This window comes from Arachis stenosperma, chromosome 1 (assembly GCF_014773155.1).
Source record: "Arachis stenosperma cultivar V10309 chromosome 1, arast.V10309.gnm1.PFL2, whole genome shotgun sequence".
NCBI lineage: Eukaryota > Viridiplantae > Streptophyta > Magnoliopsida > Fabales > Fabaceae > Arachis > Arachis stenosperma.
The window spans coordinates 48400268-48420640 of NC_080377.1; the positions used below are offsets into that span (position 1 = coordinate 48400268).

The 20373-nt window shown below is 36.5% G+C and overlaps 1 non-coding gene across 1 annotated transcript; it reads left to right on the forward strand.

The window, feature by feature from the left end:
• Positions 1-1063: 1063 nt before the first annotated feature.
• LOC130955655 (small nucleolar RNA R71) lies at positions 1064-1171 on the forward strand. Its single transcript, XR_009076837.1, has one exon. It is a non-coding gene; the product is annotated as a small nucleolar RNA R71 (small nucleolar RNA).
• Positions 1172-20373: the final 19202 nt, after the last annotated feature.

The window sequence follows — 20373 nt, forward strand, 5'->3', positions numbered from 1 at the left end:
TGGTGAGCAAAGGAGGTTCGTTCTCCCAAGTCTCATTTCCAAATAACTTGTCATTTAGCTTCATGATTGCTCCAAGGTATTTAGCAACTTGCTCTTCAGTGACATACTCATCCTCTTCAGAGGAAGAATACTCATCAGAGCTCATGAATGGCAGAAGTAGATCCAATGGAATCTCTATGGTCTCATTTTGAGCCTCAGATTCCCATGGTTCCTCATTTGGGAACTCAGTGGAGGTCAGTGCACGCCCACTGAGGTCTTCCTCAGTGGCGTTCACTTTCTCTCCTTCCTCTCCAAATTCGGCCATGTTGATGGCCTTGCACTTTCCTTTTGGATTTTCTTCTGTGTTGCTTGGAAGAGTACTTGGAGGGAGTTCAGTAACTTTCTTGCTCAGCTGTCCCACTTGTGCCTCCAAATTTCTAATGGAGGACCTTGTTTCAGTCATGAAACTTTGAGTGGTTTTGATTAGATCAGAGACCATGGTTGCTAAGTCAGAGGGGTTCTGCTTAGAATTCTCTGTCTGTTGCTGAGAAGATGATGGAAAAGGCTTGCCATTGCTAAACCTGTTTCTTCCACCATTATTGTTGTTGAAACCTTGTTGAGGTCTCTCTTGATTCTTCCATGAGAAATTTGGATGATTTCTCCATGAAGAATTATAGGTGTTTCCATAGGGTTCTCCTAGGTAATTCACCTCTTCCATTGAAGGGTTCTCAGGATCATAGGCTTCTTCTTCAGATGAAGCATCCTTAGTACTGCTTGGTGCATTTTGCATTCCAGACAGACTTTGAGAAATCAAATTGACTTGTTGAGTCAATATCTTGTTCTGAGCCAAAATGGCATTCAGAGTATCAATCTCAAGAACTCCTTTCTTCTGATTAATCCCATTGTTCACAAGATTTCTTTCAGAAGTGTACATGAATTGGTTATTTGCAACCATTTCAATTAGCTCTTGAGCTTCTGTAGGCGTCTTCTTTAGATGAAGAGATCCTCCAGCAGAGCTATCCAAAGACATCTTGGATAGTTCAGAGAGACCATCATAGAAAATACCTATGATGCTCCATTCAGAAAGCATGTCAGAAGGACATTTTCTGATTAATTGTTTGTATCTTTCCCAAGCTTCATAGAGGGATTCTCCATCCTTCTGTCTGAAGGTTTGGACTTCCACTCTAAGCTTACTCAATTTTTGAGGTGGAAAGAACTTTGCCAAGAAGGCATTGACTAGCTTTTCCCATGAGTCTAGAGTTTCTTTAGGTTGTGAGTCCAACCATGTCCTAGCTCTGTCTCTTACAGCAAAAGGGAATAGCATAAGTCTGTAGACCTCAGGGTCAACCCCATTAGTCTTGACAGTGTCACAGATTTGCAAGAATTCAGCTAAGAACTGATGAGGATCTTCCAATGGAAGTCCATGGAACTTGCAATTCTGTTGCATTAGAGAAACTAATTGAGGCTTAAGCTCAAGGTTGTTTGCTCCAATGGCAGGGATAGAGATGCTTCTCCCATAGAAGTCGGGAGTAGGTGCAGTAAAGTCACCCAGCACCTTCCTTGCATTGTTGGCATTGTTGTTGTCTTCGGCTGCCATATCTTCTTCTCCTTTGAAGAATTCGGTTAGGTCCTCTACAGAGAGTTGTGCCTTAGCTTCTCTTAGCTTTCGCTTCAAGGTCCTCTCAGGTTCAGGGTCAGCTTCAACAAGAATGCCTTTGTCTTTGTTCCTGCTCATATGAAAGAGAAAAGAACAAGAGAATGTGGAATCCTCTATGTCACAGTATAGAGATTCCTTGAGGTGTCAGAGGAACAAAAAATAGAAGGAAGAAGTAGAGAATTCGAACTTAATTAGATAGAGTTCGAATTGTGCATTGAGAAGGAGTGGTACTCCATAAATAGAAGGATGTGGGAAGAGAGGAAGAAATTTTCGAAAATCAAGTGAAATATTTTGAAAACATTTTTTTAAAAAAAATTAATTAATTTTCGAAAATCAAGAGTGAGAAAGAGATCAAGAAATTTTTGAAAAAGATTTTTGAAATTAGAAATCAAAAAGATATGATTTGAAAACTATTTTGAAAAAGATGTGATTAAAAAGATATGATTGAAAAGTTATGGTTTTAAAAAGATATGATTGAAAAGATATGATTTTGAAAACAATTTAAAAAGATTTGATTTTAAAAATTAATGACTTGCCTAACAAGAAAAGATATGATTCAAACATTAAACCTTTCTCAACAGAAAAGGCAATAAACTTGAGATGTTCAATCAAATCATTAATTGTTAGTAAGTATCTTTGAAAAAGGAAAGAAATTGATTTTGAAAACATTTGATTGAAAAGATTTGATTTGAAAAAGATTTGATTTTGAAAAACTTTGAAAACTTGAAAAAAAATTTGATTTGAAAACAAAATCTTCCCCCTTTTGCCATCCTGGCGTTAAACGCCCAGAATGGTATCCATTCTGGCGTTTAACGCCCAAAATGCTACCTTTTTGGGCGTTAAACGCCCAACCAGGTACCCTGGCTGGCGTTTAAACGCCAGTCTGTCCTTCTTCACTGGGCGTTCTGAACGCCCAGCTTTTTCTGTGTAATTCCTCTGCTGCATGTTCTGAATCTTCAGTCCCCTGTACTATTGACTTGAAAATAGAACCAAGGGCAATTAAACAATGCATGCAAGACACCAAACTTAAAATTAGACACTAGACTCAAACAAGAAACATAAAATATTTTTTGGTTTTTATGATTTTTATAATTTTTTTGTGCTTTTTCGAAAATTATATGAAAATAGAAAATAAAGGTTTCAGAATTCTTAATTTGAATTCCAGGAATCATTGCAATGTTAGTCTAAGACTCCGGTCCAGGAATTAGACATGGCTTCACAGCCAGCCAAGATTTCAAAGAAAGCTTCGGTCCAAAACACTAGACATGGCTAATGGCCAGCCAAGCCTTAGCAGATCATTGCTACAATGGCAAGATTGATGGAAATCAACAAGCTATTGTGATGATCAGTTGAAACCTCGGTCCAATAAGATTAGACATGGCTTCTCAGCCAGCCAGATTTCAGCAGATCATCATGAAACTCTAGAATTCATTCTTAAGAACTCTGAAGAAAAATACCTAATCTAAGCAACAAGATGAACCGTCAGTTGTCCATACACAAGAACAATCCCCGGCAATGGCGCCAAAAACTTGGTGCGCGAAATTGTGATCACTACAACTTCGCACAACTAACCAGCAAGTGCACTGGGTCGTCCAAGTAATAAACCTTACGCGAGTAAGGGTCGATCCCACGAAGATTGTTGGTATGAAGCAAGCTATGGTCACCTTGTAAATCTTAGTCAGGCAGACTCAAATGGGTATAGATGATGAATAAAACATAAAGATAAAGATAGAGATACTTATGTAATTCATTGGCGAGAGCTTCAGATAAGCGTATGAAGATGCTTTCCCTTCCGTCTCTCTGCTTTCCTACTGTCTTCATCCAATCCTTCTTATTCCTTTCCATGGCAAGCTTATGCAAGGGTTTCACCGTTGTCAGTGGCTACCTCCCATCCTCTCAGTGAAAATGTTCCTATGCTCTGTCACAGCATATGGCTAATCAGCTGTCGGTTCTCGGTCAGGCCGGAATAGAATCCAGTGATTCTTTTGCGTCTATCACTAACGCCCCACCTGCTAGGAGCTTGAAGCACGTCACAGTCATTCAATCATTGAATCCTACTCAGAATACCACAGACAAGGTTAGACCTTCCGGATTCTCTTGAATGCCGCCATCAGTTCTCGCCTATACCACGAAGACTCTGATCTCACGGAATGGCTGGCTCGTTTGTCAGGCGAGCACTCGGTTGTCAGGCGATCAACCATGCATCGTGTATCAGGAATCCAAGAGATAAACACTAGAGCCTTGTTTGCTTGTAGAACAGAGTGGTTGTCAGTCACTTGTTCATAAGTGAGAATGATGATGAGTGTCACATAATCATCACATTTGTCAAGTTATTGAGTGCAAATGAATATCTTGGACAAAGAACAAGCGGAATTGAATAGAAGAAAAATAGTAATTGCATTAATACTCGAGGTACAGCAGAGCTCCACACCTTAATCTATGGTGTGTAGAAACTCCACCGTTGAAAATACATAAGAACAAGGTCTAGGCATGGCCGAATGGCCAGCCTCCCAAATGATCTAAGATAGCATGAAACTCAAAGATAGCTACCAAGATGATTGAAATACAATAGTAAAAGGTTCTATATATAGAAAACTAGTAGCCTAGGGTGTACAGAGATGAGTAAATGACATAAAAATCCACTTCCGGGCCCACTTGGTGTGTGCTTGGGCTGAGCAATGAAGCATTTTCGTGTAGAGACTCTCCTTGGAGTTAAACGCCAGCTTTTATGCCAGTTTGGGCGTTTAACTCCCATTTAGGTGCCAGTTCCGGCGTTTAACGCTGGGAATTCTGTGGGTGACTTTGAACGCCGGTTTGGGCCATCAAATCTTGGGCAAAGTATGGACTATCATATATTGCTGGAAAGCCCAGGATGTCTACTTTCCAACGCCGTTAAGAGCGCGCCAATTGGGCTTCTGTAGCTCCAGAAAATCCACTTCGAGTGCAGGGAGGTCAGAATCCAACAGCATCTGCAGTCCTTTTCAGTCTCTGAATCAGATTTTTGCTCAGATCCCTCAATTTCAGCCAGAAAATACCTGAAATCACAGAAAAACACACAAACTCATAGTAAAGTCCAGAAAAGTGAATTTTAACTAAAAACTAATAAAAATATACTAAGAACTCAACTAAAACCACCAAAAATATACTAAAAACAATGCCAAAAAGCGTACAAATTATCCGCTCATCAGCAAGCCGCTGCAACTCATTCGAATGACTAGTGCTTCCAAATGGGACCTAGCATTGAAACATTAGAGGCAAGAAAGCATCAAAGGGTAGCGAGATCCTATGATATTAAAGGTTACCTCATGCCTGAACTAGTTGGAAAATTCTCTGTGCACCACACTATCTATGTGAAACTGGGACCTTGTTTTATTTCACAGTTGTCTCTTTGTGATGGCTCTATACTCACTATGCATACAAAAAATATGTTCATATTCAATACTATGAATACCATATTGGCTCACTGTGTAATTTTTGAACTCAGTCTCGATACTTACTCCAAAAATTTCTCTACAGCAATGCAATTGACCAGTACATGACGATGTTCTTGAAGGATTTTAGTTGCTGTTAGAGTAAAAAATGAAGCTGCCCCGACCACCTTTCCAACTTTTGGGAACATGCTGGCAATCTCACTCAGCAGGGCTTTGCTCGGCCAATTGATAAACCACTATTTTATGGTTTATCTTATGCTCAATTGAATGGTTTTTATCAAGCCTTTGCACACTTATTCATACTATTTGCATGATTTTACAATTCCTTCCTAAAATTTGTTCTATGATTGAAAACTTGCTTCAGTCTTTAATTTATGTATTTTAATCATCTCTTATTACCATTCGATGCCTTGATATGTGTGTTAAGTGATTTTAGAGTTTATAGGGCAGGAATGGCTCAGAGGATGGAAAGGAAGCATGCAAAAGTGGAAGGAATACAAGAAACTGAAGGAATTGCCAATGCTGTCAGCCTGACCTCTTCGCACTCAAATGGTCATAACATGAGCTACAGAGATCCAAATGATGCGGTTCCAGTTGCGTTGGAAAGCTAACGTCTGGGACTTTGATTTGATATATAATTTTCCATAGTGGCCATATAGATAGGCAATGTGAATGCGTGCTCCACGCGGACGCATCGCAGTGATATAAATCAGCGTGGCACCCTCAGCGATTTCTGGGCTATTTTTGACCCAGTTTCAAGCTCAGAAAACACAGATTAAAGGCTGCAAAGTGGAGGAATGAAGGGGGACAACTGATAATTCACTTTTCATAATTTAGATGTAGTTTTTAGTGAGAGAGGTTCTCTCCTCTCTCTTAGGTTTTAGGATTAGGATTCCTCTTAAAGGATTTAGGATTTCTTCTTCTCAATTTCCAAGTTTAATGTTCTTTTTATTTATTTTCCCAATTTACTTTATGAACTTTTCCATGTTAGATTTGAATTTATGTTTAAACATAATTTGATGTGTTTCAGATTTATGATTGCTTTATTCTATCTATGATGTCTTCAATTTAATTTAGAATTTTCCCTTTTGGATTTCGTTAAATAATTGGTGACACTTGAGTTATCAAACTCATTGTTGATTGAAAATTAGAATTCTTCAAGAATTAATTCAAGTTTCAATAACTCTAGCCTTTCCCAAGGAAAGACTAGGACCTGAGGAATCAAAATTAATCATCCACTTAACTTACCTTCTTAGTTAGAGGTTAACAAAGTGGGAGAAAAATCCAATTCTCGTCACAATTGATAAGGATAACTAGGATAGGACTTCCAGTTCTTATACCTTGCTAAGAGTTTTATTATTTATTTAAATTAATCCCTTACAATTTACTTTCTTGCCATTTACTATTCTTGTTTTTTATCTTATACATTAAAACCCAAAAATATACCTTTTTCTCATAACCAATAATAAATCATACTTCCCTGCAATTCCTTGAAAAGACGACCCGAGGTTTGAATACTTCGGTTATTTATTTTTATTGGGTTTTGTTACTTGTGACAACCAAACGTTTATACGAAAGGATTTTTTTGTTGGTTTAGAACTATACTTACAACACGATTAATTTTATAAAATTTCTTTACCGATAGAAATCCGATCGTCACCGATCGTCAACCTGCGTCGGTCGACTGATCCTAGTCTTGACATTATCTAGATATCTGGAACAGAATGTGAGAATCTCTTTGGAAAAGTAGCCCACTGCAATAGATCCCTCTGGTTGTGCCGTATTACGCACGTACTGCTTGAGGCGACATAAGTACCTTCGAGAACATAACATATAAAATACTAGATGACAGCTATCCAAATAAAAACAGGTCGAGAAAGCTTAAGTAGATTTTTACCTCTCAATTGGGTACATCCACCGGTAATGCACTGGGCCACCGAGGCGTGCCTCCTCGACCAAATGCACCGTTAGATGAACCATGATTGTGAAGAAGGAAGGTGGAAATATAATCTCCATGAGGCATAGAGTATGGACCACATGATTCTGAAGGAGAGGAAGTTGCTGAGGATCTATGGATTTGCTGCATATTAGTTGGAAAAAGGCTGATAACTCAGCCAAGACGGCGGACACTTGGGTGGGCAATACGTGTCTTGACGCAATTGGCAAGAGATGTTTCATTAGAATGTGGCAGTCATGACTCTTCAAGCCCGATAACTTGTGCTATTTTAAATCAACACAACGAGAGATGTTGCTAGAGTACCCGTCTGGAAAGACCACATTCTTGATAATCCTAAGAAAGACATCCTTCTGTGGATTTAACATGGTAAAGATTGCAGAGGGATACTTTCCACCTTCAAGTGGCCACATATCCTGCTCGCCATCCTCAAGCAAGTCATGTGAGGCACGAGCCTCGCGGCTAGGTTCATCGGATAAGTACGGCAACCCCTCCACACCATCTCTGGCATGTTCATTCATCGAGTCTTCATCATCCCCCTGCATTCCCAGGAAGTTAAATGCCTTGTGGACCATGTAACGCATTTGATCTCCAGAGTTCCCAGTGGGTTCTAATTCTTCTCTGTCGCTAGAGCTCTCATCTATGATCCTCTCACCGTGATGTAACCAAAAAGTATAGTTAAAAGGAAAGGGTTTCATCAGAAGATGATCATACGCATCCTCTCTAGTTTGAAAAAATAAGAACCCACACAAAGGACATGGACAATGTATCATCCCATCAGATGATGCATTGGCAAATGCGAAGTCAAGGAATTTATTCAGACCATCCCTATATTCTGCACAACCTCGTGGCTTTTTAATCCAGCCCTTATCAATATTGGCTTTAATGAAATAGCACAAACAAATGAATAAACAGTAAATAAGGACATAAATTTATAAAAAAAAACTAAGCCAAAATAGGCTGTGTTAGAAGAACCAATCACAGTTTATCACAATTATGAAATAGGAGACTAATATATGAGTTAAACTAAACAATTTAGCACAAGAAAAACCATGTAGGGAGTGACAGAATAACTCAAATCACAAACAGAAAAAAGGTTTCTTGCATCCAGGATAACAAATGGCACACGAAAGGTATTGGGGAGGAGGCTTACTCATTGTAAAATTCTGTGCTTTCTAAAAAAAGAACTGGTAGAAAGAATTGCTGGTTCCAAGTCCAAAAAATGAAAAGATAAAGAAAAGTTTCCTTAAAAATGAGAAAGAAAACAGGAATAAATGTTAGAATTAAAAAATAGTTAAAACAAGATATATAACTAAACAATCAAAATAGAATAAACTAGAATAAAATCTTTAAAATATCTTAAAAATGAAAAAGAAAACAGGATTAAAAGTTAGATTTAGAAAACAATTAAATTAGAAAATGTAATTAAGCAATTATAACAGATAGGGAATAGAATCTTGAAATTGTAGATATTTTATTTTAGATATGCTTTTAAGAAAATCGTACTATAGTTTCCATATCCTGTCATCTACCATGTAAGTGCAAATAATTGTTCCAGTGAAAAAGAGCATAAAAAATAGGAATAAAAAAGGCAGGGCTATGAGTGCAATATTTTCTTTACTTAGAAAAAAAAAAGAAAGACAAACAAGAAAATTTAAACTTTAAAATCTGCATTCTGAGAAATAATAGAAAAAAATGGCATGGCTATGAATGCATGAAAACCAGACCTTGTTACAAATGGACATAGTACATTGAATTATTGGGTACCTTTATTTGGATTTAAGCCATAGAATGAAGATGCTTTAACAATAACAATTAAAGTAATAACGATGTAGCATATAATTGAGTTCGATGGAAATTTTGGCTTCATTTTCAATGAAGCAATAAATTGTATTAACCAAAAAAGAAAAAGAAAGAGGAAACTTTCGTCATGCAAAGAAATTGAAATCAATTAAATAAATGTTGTATTAAATTAAACACGCAAAGTATATTATAAACCCATTATTATTCATACTTGTATAAACATTAACTTTCTTCTCTTCTTTACAACAATTTCTCTACCAATAATTAATACATAATCCAGCTAAGCTAGCTAGCTGCACAAATTAATTAAGTACTATTTTCTAATTTCATATAGCGGATAATACAAATGCAACTTCTATATTCTGTACCATTTTGTTGAACATAACAGTTACCAATCGGACAAGTAAAAAAATGTGATAAATGGTCACGTGTCTATATATTTGTTAGAACTTAGAAACTCCTCTTGATTTCAACATTTCATTCATCATCAGATAATAACATGCATGAATGCTGCAAAACATGAAATAGAACTAGGTTCACAATATACAGAAAGTGTAATCAATGATATTTCACAAAATCAATGAACTGGACACAATAAATCAAATACTCTGATAACGCAGCCATCTCAGGAACAAAGTATCAAAGAGCAATTAAAATTGTACAATGACATGTACAGGCTTCAAAGAGATTCAACTAAGCAAGCAGATTTAAAATTGTTCCATCAAAGGCATTTGTATGGATCAAAGTTATCAGATCAAAATTTTGCTGAAATAAAATGTTAACCTTTTCTAGCAAAAATTTTTAAAAAAATGCCAAGGTGTAAAGCACAATTAATGGATTAGCAACACAGCGTATGAAAAATAAAAATACCAACGTTCAATAGTCACTTGGAAGAGTCAATAACAAAGTCCTAGTTCTTGTAAAAAATGGCTTGATTAGATATGTATTCTCTATATACCCTTCTTCCTTTACCCTTAAAGCATTATTAGAATTTCAGTCTTCTTAACTCCCACCCTTCCCATTTAACGTCCCTATCAAGTAATGTATATTTTTAGAAACTTGTGCTGATAACGAATCTAAAATCCAGGTCATCAACCCAATAATCCCCAATATACTATATTATAAATTATCCAACAATACCAAAAACCACTAGAATATTGATTATAACAGTTTGATATAACTAATAGTAAGGCCACATTGTAGTGTTGAGCAGTTTTCAATGTTGTATATTGCTTATAACACTTTGATAGTATTATAGTTTATATCAGTCTCAGTTCCTTCTTATTATTTTCCTTTTCCTTACTACAGAATGATCAATTATACTACTCACAAAGGCTAAAGAGGAATAGAACAATAATAATAAATCAAGATCATTATATTCATAACAAATAAGAAAGTTGAAAGAAAAATAACCTTGTTTGGAGTGTGCTCTAGAAGCTTCTCTGATGCAAGTAATTTTGCAATTCTTATCAACAGCGAAAACAAAAACACCCTTTGGCAATTTCCGTGCAGAGTACTTAGCAATTGACACCAAATAAAGTCGCTTCCTGCACCAGAACCGGGTTTGTTGAAGAGCTTCTATACACTTTCAGTTTCAGATAAATCTGTATTAAAACAACGTGATTTCAGTTCCCAAAACTCTCTATAGAGTGTAACTGTATAGTGGCTTCAAATTTCAAAGCTTAGAAGCAGAACATAGATGCTAGTAGCACACAAAAAGCATAGTAGAGATCAGCATTTTTCTTTTATAATGTCCAAAATTCAAATGCATGTATCTTTTAATCCATAGTGTGCATTATTCTCACCTTGTAGTCCTATTAATCTGGTCTAGTTTAATTAGATTATCTTACCTATGTATAAAACAAGTAACACTCTCAACACAAGTTTTCTTTAGTTGGAAGAAATGAATAGAAACCTTGGTTAGGTGATCATCTCGAGAGATTTTAGCCTAGTGAATTATGGTATTGTTAGGGGCAGCCGGGAATGTTTAAGGCGTGTTTAAAGGGAATGTTTAAGGCGTGTTTATTGTTAGAGATCACGTGTAGAAGTGTCCGAAAAAGAGTAAATGATGACAACCATTTGGTCTCTATTTATTAGGATTCATCCAAAAACTTGAAACTAGATTAGTCTGAGAGTCTTCACTTTAAAATGAACATGCATGCGGAGGGGGTTCAGTATGGGTTTAGAAGATAATAGAGTTTTCTTTTAATTCGGACTAAAGCTTGCTTGATTCATTTGAACTCACATGATTGCCCTTCAAAGTCTACTAACTAAGGCTAGTTTAAGAGAGAAGGGAAAGATGGATGATCGATCATAAGAAAAATGGGAGAAACAAATAAAAAATGAACAGTCGATTGAGAATCACATTATCTTTAAAAATTAATTCAATTGAATGAGAACAACATGCTCTTTAGATCACTCGAACCAGTCAACCCTGTTTCTCAACTCCACACTCATCACACTATGCAAAAAGTACTCGAGCTATTTACAAAATAAGAGAGTGACTCAAGGGGAGAGATAGACGAGATTAATTTTCTACAATCTAGTCTCATTACTTAGGAGAAACAAAATAACAGATCAATTCATTCTTGCTGATTAAATGCAGATGTATGTATACTCTAATTAGCATTGTCTCTTAAAAGATAGAATTACAATATGCTAATTAATCTAACCCAATTAGCTATCTAGCCAACCAACACTGACGTGTTCAAGTAGTTAAAGTTATGACAGAAGCAGAATAATGATCAGCCAGCTGAGCTTGCTCATATGTGACCAAGTCACATGAATCACATCCCTAACCCTAAATAGCAACAATTAACCCCAATTAATAGAAGATATGGACAAATTCTTGTTTAAAATTTCAAACCAAGAGTGAAAACACGAAGGAAAGCTCAAAGTGTCAGAAATAACCAGTGACAGGGAGAGGCCGCGATAGCTCAAAATGGCGAACGGTGGAGGATGGACTCAACAGTTTTGTGCACGACCAAGGTGATAGGAGACTTCGACGCCGGTGGGGAAAGCATGTATGGGAGCTGCGCGACTTGACAACCCAAACAGAGGCGCAGGGTGGAGCAGATCTTAGGGATTTCGCACACCTTGGATGAGGGAGTATGGGTTTCATGAACTGCGGATGAGGAAAAGGCTCGACGGCAGCCAAAGGATGATGGATCGACAGCAGTGGCACAGTGGAGCAGCGACGGCAATGTTCGCGCACTTCCAAGGACTCTTCGCAGGGTTCTGCAAAATTTGGGGAAGAATCTATTCGATGATATAAGATAAATTAAAAAGGGGTAAAATAGAAATTGAGTTATTAGATCCTTACCTAGCGGCTTTTCACCAAGCAATCACTGCTGTTGTGGCAGCACATGAAGAGATCCTTCTTCCGCAGCCTTGCTTTGCGGTGGCAAGGTGAAACGCCGCCAATTCTCTACCGCTATGCTCTGTTCCTGGTGTAGTGTATGACTTAATTTCCAACTTATATATGGATTGAATGTATGGACTCCATATTACAAGATTGATGGATAATATAATATATTGAATTCCATCCTTCTTCGACATAAAAAAAGAGGAGTTCGAATATCTTCATTATATATTGAAGGAAAGGAAAGTAAAATAGATTTTATTATCAATTCAGAATCTGATAAGAGTTAGTTATTAAACTCTCTTCTGATTTAGATATCAATCTCTTTCCTCTCCTATATAGCCAATTTTACCTAATTGTAAAACACTTTGATAATTCAAAAACAAAAAGTCTTCTTAGCCATAATTCTCACTCATTGAGAAACGTTAGAACCTGCATTTAAGAAACAAAAAAAATATATGGGTGAGAACCCAAATTATCGAGTTCCCGGTAGGATAAAAGTGCCAAATCGATAAAATATATAAGGTAACAGGAACTCTCTAAGCAATCTTAATTTTTAAAGTTTCATTGATCCAAGCCTAAGATTCTCACTAAATCAGAAAATGCAACTTGTCTAAGGATCTCTAATCTATCTATCTATTTTCAGTTTTTCACAAACCTCCAATCACCATATCAGAAACGACCCTCAGCGTCACCACCACCAGCATAAGGGATCTCTCAGTTGTTAAAACACATACAAAGCAATACAAAGAATCACAAATAGAGAGAACAGATAAAGCAATTAGATCAAATAGCATATAGATACAATTATTCGACAAGACAAGCCAAATACAAGATGCATACCCAATAAATACACACAAATGCAAATGATGCATGACTATCCTACGGCCAATGATGCATGACTATCCTACGGCCAATGAGCTCAAGTGAACCCTGGACAGTCCTTCAGTGCACGCATCCCCAAGAAGTATTTATATTTATCAAATTCTCTTGGGGAAATCATCCTCAAAGGTCTAAGTGTCCGGCGACATCTTGCAACGAAGAGTCAACAAAGTGTCTCAAATCCCAACCGGGAGCAAGTGGGACAAACTCCAACCCTTGCATCTACCCAGGTGGTTTTAATCTCAACCTGGAGCAAGTGGGGCAAACCATAACCCTTGCATCTATATAGGGAGTTCCAAACTCAACCCGGAGCAAGTGGAGTGAACCACACCCTTGCCTCTACCCAGGGAGTTCCAATCTCAACTCAGAGCAAGTGAGGCGAACCACAACCCTTGTATCTACCTAGAGAGGTATCATATCAATCAAACTCATATCCATCATCCAATCATATCAACTCATCCCTTCAATCACTTCCAACTCATTTTGACTCAATAATTTCCTTCCCAATGATTTCTACCCTCTAATCGACCATCCCTATACTCCTTATACGGGTTATAAAAGTTTACAAGCTTGTCAGAAAAGCCAAACAGTCAAAAACAAAGATTATGTGAGAAAAAAGGACTTGTGCATACGCATCACTGTTGTGCGTATTCACATATCATAAGCGTTTCCTAGCTTATGCATATGCATGACCAGTTGTGCGTACACACAACTTATAAAATTACTCTCGTGCGTGCGCACAGCCCTTGTGCGTACGCACGAGTCCCTTCACCCATTCTGATTTGTGCGTGCTTACAGCCATGTACGTGCGCACACATACTAGAATTTATGCTTTTCAGCAAATTTTCATATTTATATTTTTATACCCAATTTCAAACACTCATAACTTTCTCTACAAAATTTTGTTTTCTTTCATTCTTAGATGGTTTTAAATATCTTTCCACTAGCTTTAATTTAAGAGATAAATTTCATTCACATCCGAACTTCGAGCACCAAGTTATTGCCCGTCGAAGTTGGCTAAAAATCTAGTTTTACCAAATTCACACCATTGCTAAATTTCAAAAATTGTCAATCCAATTCCATCCTAAACCATTCCAAACCTACTTCTACACATTTCAAATACTCATTTATCAATCCTCAACCATTCCAAGCCTAAATCAACCCACTTCCAACTTATTTAACACATTCCGTCGACTATATCCATTTCTCAACAACAAATTCAACATTCATATATCCAAATTCTCAATTAAAGTTTCAACATACATACTCAGTATCATGCATCAATTCATACCACTTACCTCAACTTACCATATAGAAAATTTTTCACCGTATCACGGCCTCCGACCTAATTTTCACATCAATCACATTCATAATCATGCATATACATTCTTATACATCTTCACCTCATAAAGTCAAGCTATTGTTCAACCATATATCTAACATATCACAATTTTCACTAAACCAAACAATCAACTACAACAATTAAACAATACTCCAAGGTCCTCTAGCCTAGAACTTCATGCCACATTACATGGTATTTATCCGAAACTCAAACCCATACTTTAATGTCATCAATTTCAAGCTTCCAATCTTTTTCTTCCAAATTTCCAAGCCTCAATTCTACAATTCTACTAAGTCAAGCTTTCGATTACTTAATTTAACACTATATTGTACAATTTAGCACAATGTCAAAACTATAGCTCATAGAAAGTGATGAACTAAATAGAGAAAAGGGGTCTTTACCTATATCCACTAAAACTAGTGATGGAAACCACCAAGAATACGAGTTAGAGAACTCCTATAACATCAAAATCACTAAAAATCCTCAATACCGAAGCTCAAAATGAATTCAGAATTGAATGAGAAACTGGAGCTATAATTTCGAGTTACTCACTAAACTAATCATATATAATTCAAAATGAGAAGATAAGCTTCGCGTGGCCACAAACGGTACATCAATCGGAGCTCCGGAGCAAAAGTTATGGCCAAATAAAGATAATGAAGGTTAGGGTTTTCTTCTTCCCCTTTCTCTCTTCTATCCACCCCTCTTTCTCTTATAAGTGACAAATGTGGCTGAAATTAGTGTTGAGAGAGGGGTGTTAATGGGTGGGTTTGGGCTTTAGGCCTAAGTGAGGCCAATCTTAATCTTAGCCTGTTTGGCCCAACCTTGGGCCAAACCTTTTAAGATAAGTGCTCGAGTTTATGTTGTAAATATTTTTCCTTAACATTTTCACAGTTTTAGTTTTCCTCACTCGCAGTACCGGATAGAGTTAAGCCGGTACAAATAATTTTAACACCGATAAGCATTTTTCTCAAAATAATTATATTTTCACGCTTGATTTAATTTTTACCATTAAATTTCTAATTATAAATTCTAATATATTTACATATTCCAAGCATCTTAATCTCCATTAATGCAATTTTAATTTAATTTAATTTTTTTGGATTTTATATTTAGCATTTATTAATTCTAGCAACAATTAATGAATGCTAAATAAGACAAGTTATGATTTTTTTCTCCCTAACATTATCGATATTTATTATAATTAAAATGTGTTTACACCAACTAGCTATTATAGCATAACTTACCACCAGATTAACATTATACTCACAGTTGGGAGACATAAGTTTGTTTAGAGGCTAATGGGAGTCACAATTCTAGAAGTATAGAATTTATTTTGCGATTTTTAAAAGTTTGGAGACCCAACTAGCTAATTTGTTCAATTCGAGGACCAAACTAATATTGCCTCAAAAAGGTTATCAATAGTCCTTTCAGAACAATTCATGAAACCACCGTGCACATTTTATAATATCTTTCATGCAAAAGTCTCTCATCATTTTTAAATTAGTTTTCAAACTACTTTGGGTTTATAGCAACCATGTTATATATATATACTACAACAAAAATACTCATTCAGCCACATTTTTTTAAGTTACATTTAAAAACCGTAGCCTATTACGAATAGGCTACGCTTTTCTCTGAGTTATCATTTTATAGGAGAATAAGAAACACGGTTCTGGCATCACTTGAAAAATGTCTCCTTAGATATTATAAAGATCACTTATAAAACGTAGTCTTATCTTAATATCTATAAGTACAATTTTCTCACCAAAGAGTACGCTTTAAAGAGTAACCTGTTTGTTATGCATTGGATGCGCTTTAAAAGTGTTGCCTAATATAAAAACACCAAATAAACATTTTGTAAAAAAATTATCCCCTCTTTGTACACATTCAGCCTCACTCACGTAACACACTCACTTTGTAAAACCTGTAGAATTAATAAATACTTAACCCATAAATTAATAATTATTTAAAAAAATTATGAAATTAAATTTTATAATTTAGAAAAGTAGAAATATTAAAAATACGAATTTTGACACTAATTTTAAAGGTTTGGCCCAAAATTGGACTAATAGGCTAAACTGGTTCAACCGGGCCCATATTAGGCCCAAGGCCCAACCCATATAACCCCTTTCTTCCCCCTTGCAGCCATAACACTTCTGTTTTCATTTTTGGAAGGGGAATCCACAGTGAGAAGAGAGAAGAGTAAGAGAACCCTAACTCATATTCCACTTTCAACTTCAAATCCTTGTAACTTTCAATCTGGAGCTCCGATTGACGAACCATTTATGATCACGCGTTTGTCTCATAATCCTCTTCAATTCTATCTAAGCTAAGTGAAAGTATCTCTATAATTCATACCCATTTCTCTGGTCCCCATTTCTCCATAAAATTGGTTTGAGTTTTGAGTGATTTTGATTATTTTGGTGGTTTAGGTACAATCTAACATTGGATAATTATTGGATTATACTCCAATCATCAATGGGTAAGGTAAGAAAACTCTAAACCTTTGTGGGTTACCCAATTTTGTGTACCCTTGTGCTAATTTAGTGAATTGTGTGAATTAGATTGAATTTATGTTAGATTGGAGATTAAATCGGTGAATTGGAGCTCTTGGAACAAACCCTTGATGGCTAGAATCATTTGAGTTGATTGGGAGTCTTAAAGGTTGAACTTTTGGTGGTTTTGAGCTTAAAGAGGAATCGATCAAAGTATGGTTTTGGATTCTCATAGTTAAGATATAATGTGTCGGAAAAACTTAGGCTAGTTGACCATAAGATAAGATGAATATATGAATTATTATGTTTGGTGAATAATTGTGATATTTGTCGAATTTGATGTAAATGGGTATTGAATTGGTTGGTTGGATTGATTAGTTATGGTATGAACATGAAATGTGGATTTTTTATCTTTGATGTTGAAATTGGTAAGAATTGTGATTGTAAAAGTTGATTAGATTGGAGGTTTAGGATGTGGTATGTTGTAAAATTAATGGATGGTGTATGACTATGGTTTGAACGTGTTTGGTGCTGTTTTGGTTAGGAAATAAGGGTTTTGGAATTGAGAATTTGGAAAACTTGTGGTTTGGTGATTTTTGGTAAAGCTTGATTTTTAACCAACTTTGGTGGTCCATAACTTGAGCCTCAGATTTAGGTTTTGAATAAAATTTGTTTCAGATTAAAGATAATTTCAAAAGCTTTGAAACGGTATAAATTTTGTGAAAATTAAAGTTTTGTAGAGGAAATTATAGATGTCGGAAGTTAGGTGCAGAAAATTGAATTAATGGACTTAACAGCTTTTTACCTACTCTGCGTAGCTCGCGTACGCAAACCTGCTCGTGACGCGACCAATGGGCTCTGCCCAGAGGTTTCGCGTATGCGGAGGGGTGACGCGTACACGGGATGCCCATTTTCAAAGCCGCGTACGTGACCATATCGCACGCGACGTGGGGAAAGTTAGACCAGTGACGCGTACGCGAGACAGTCCAAATTTACACTTCCACGTATACGGATAGAGTGACACGTACGTGAAACCCCTATTTTCTAAAAGGTAGATTTTTGAAGTTTTGAACCATTCTTCTAGCTTTCCAAACCTCTGTAATTGCTTTTAAGGTATGATAGCTAGTGTTTAAGCCTTAGGACGAGTAAGGGTATACTCAATAGGATAAGAGAGGTAGGTTCTGTTTAATGTTTACAGCCGGTGACAAAGTACTATGGGTAGGTTAACTAGGGCAGTTTAGTGAAAGTTCTACATTGATTAAAGAAAAGGTATCAGAGTGTAGAGGGGATAGGTTGCATACATATATATATATACTTATACTTCTTATACTATGAAACTGAATAAAGAAAGGAATAATTATTTCATCTGAGTGCACTATGATAGCCATAAACTTGATAGCTACGATTTTAGGAAATTGCACGATCGGCAAAAATTCCTTCCGGCAAGTGCACCGGTTATCGTCAAGTAAAAACTCACAATAGAGTGAGGTCGAATCCCACAAGGATTGGTTGAGTGAGCAATTCGGATTAGAAGTGTGTTCTAGTTGAGCGGAATCAAGATTTAGATGAGAATTGCGGAATGTAAAATTGGCGGGAAACGTAAATGGCAAGAAATTTAAAGTGCGGAATCTTAAATTGCATGAATTAAAGGGCGAGAAGCTAAATTGCTGAAATTAAAAGGGGATCGGGGTGATTGCATGAATTTAAGTGCAGAATGTAAAGAGAAAGTGGTAGATCAGAAATGGGGAATTCATTGGGTTTCAGGAGATATTGAGATCTCTGAATCAAAACATCTTTATCCCTTCCTCAACCAATGCATTCATTGAATTTTTCTTGGCAATCTTATATGATTGGATCCCAATCCCTTGGCTCACCAATTCTCTCTAAAAACAAACAAATTCCCAATCCCTTGGTTTAAATGTTCATAAGAAGAGATAATGCTCGATCTCTGATTATACCACACAGTTTCATGAACCACAATTTGGTAGGATTACATGTCACAATATCCATCCAAACCCCAATCCAATTCACTGTGAGAAAGCTTCTCTAGCATGAATCCTCCATTCCTTTCCCAAGGTTCCGAAGGATTCCAATTATGGATAGTTTCTTTCCCAAGACAACTAACCAATGGAATTAGATCGAGAAGCTTTCTAACAAAAATTCAAGAGAAAAGATTGAAGAAGAAGATAAAAACTATTATTGATTCATTGAATTACAATAGAGCTCCCTAACCCAATGAAAGGGGGTTTAGTGAGTCATAGCTCTGAATTCAATTACAAAAAGTATGAAAACTAGAAAAATGATCCAAAAGTTCCCCGTGTGTAAAAGTACCTAACTAACTTAAATTCTATCCTATTTATACACTTTCTAAATTGAGCTTCTGTTGTGTTTCTTGGGCTTTGAGGCCTTTCCCTGATTTCCTTCTGCTTTGGGTTTATGATCCATAATCCTGATGAGGCTGCTGATCCAATTCTGCAACATTCATTGAGCCAACTTAGTGATAATCAAGTAATGACACATGACTCAACAAATTGAAGTTCCAGACTCATCAATTCTTCAGGCCCAATCCCATAAACCATGATATTCAATTGGGTTTCATACCAGAGTATGTTTAAGTTAATGTTTGTGCTCAAATGCTAACTTAAACTGCAATATCTTTGGCCCAGAAACCTTTTCAATTAGTGGCGTTTAAGTTGCAGTTTAAGCTTAAACTGCAACTTAAACGTTGGACACTTCTGGAGGTGATATAAGTCGAACACGTTTAAGCTTCAGTTTAAGGTTAAACTGAAGCTTAAACGTGGAAATGGAAGAAGGCAACCTGGAGTGTGGAATTGTCGAATACGTTTAAGCTTCAGTTTAAGGTTAAACTGAAGCTTAAACGTGGGAATGGAAGAGAGCCATCCTGGAGGGTAAAGGTCGAACACGTTTAAGCTCCAGTTTAAGCTTAAACTGGAGCTTAAACATGGAAATGCAAAACGCAACCCTGGAGGAGAATGTCGAACACGTTTAAGCTCCAGTTTAAGCTTAAACTGGAGCTTAAACGTGGAAATGGCTCCCTGGTGCTTTCAATTCTGGCGTTTAACTTCCAGTTTAAGGTTAAACTGGAGGTTAAACGCCACATGTGATTTTCAAGCTTCCATTATTGATTTTGTTGCTTCCTTGCCTAGCCTCTTCTTCCCTGAAATCATCCAAACAATTGCATCAAAGTCTTGCAAAATTTCATGAGAAATCTTTCATTCATAGCATTCAAGTAATATAACTAAAAACTCATGAAATTTGCATCAAAATCATACTGTTTGGATGGTTCATTGCTTTGTTATTCATTTAACCATTCTTGGTTACTTTAAGCTCAAGAAAATGCATAAAACAACTAAAACTAACAGAAAAATGCTAGTGAAACTAGCCTAAGATGCCTTGGCATCACAACACCAAACTTAATACTTGCTTGTCCCTAAGCAAGTCCTGA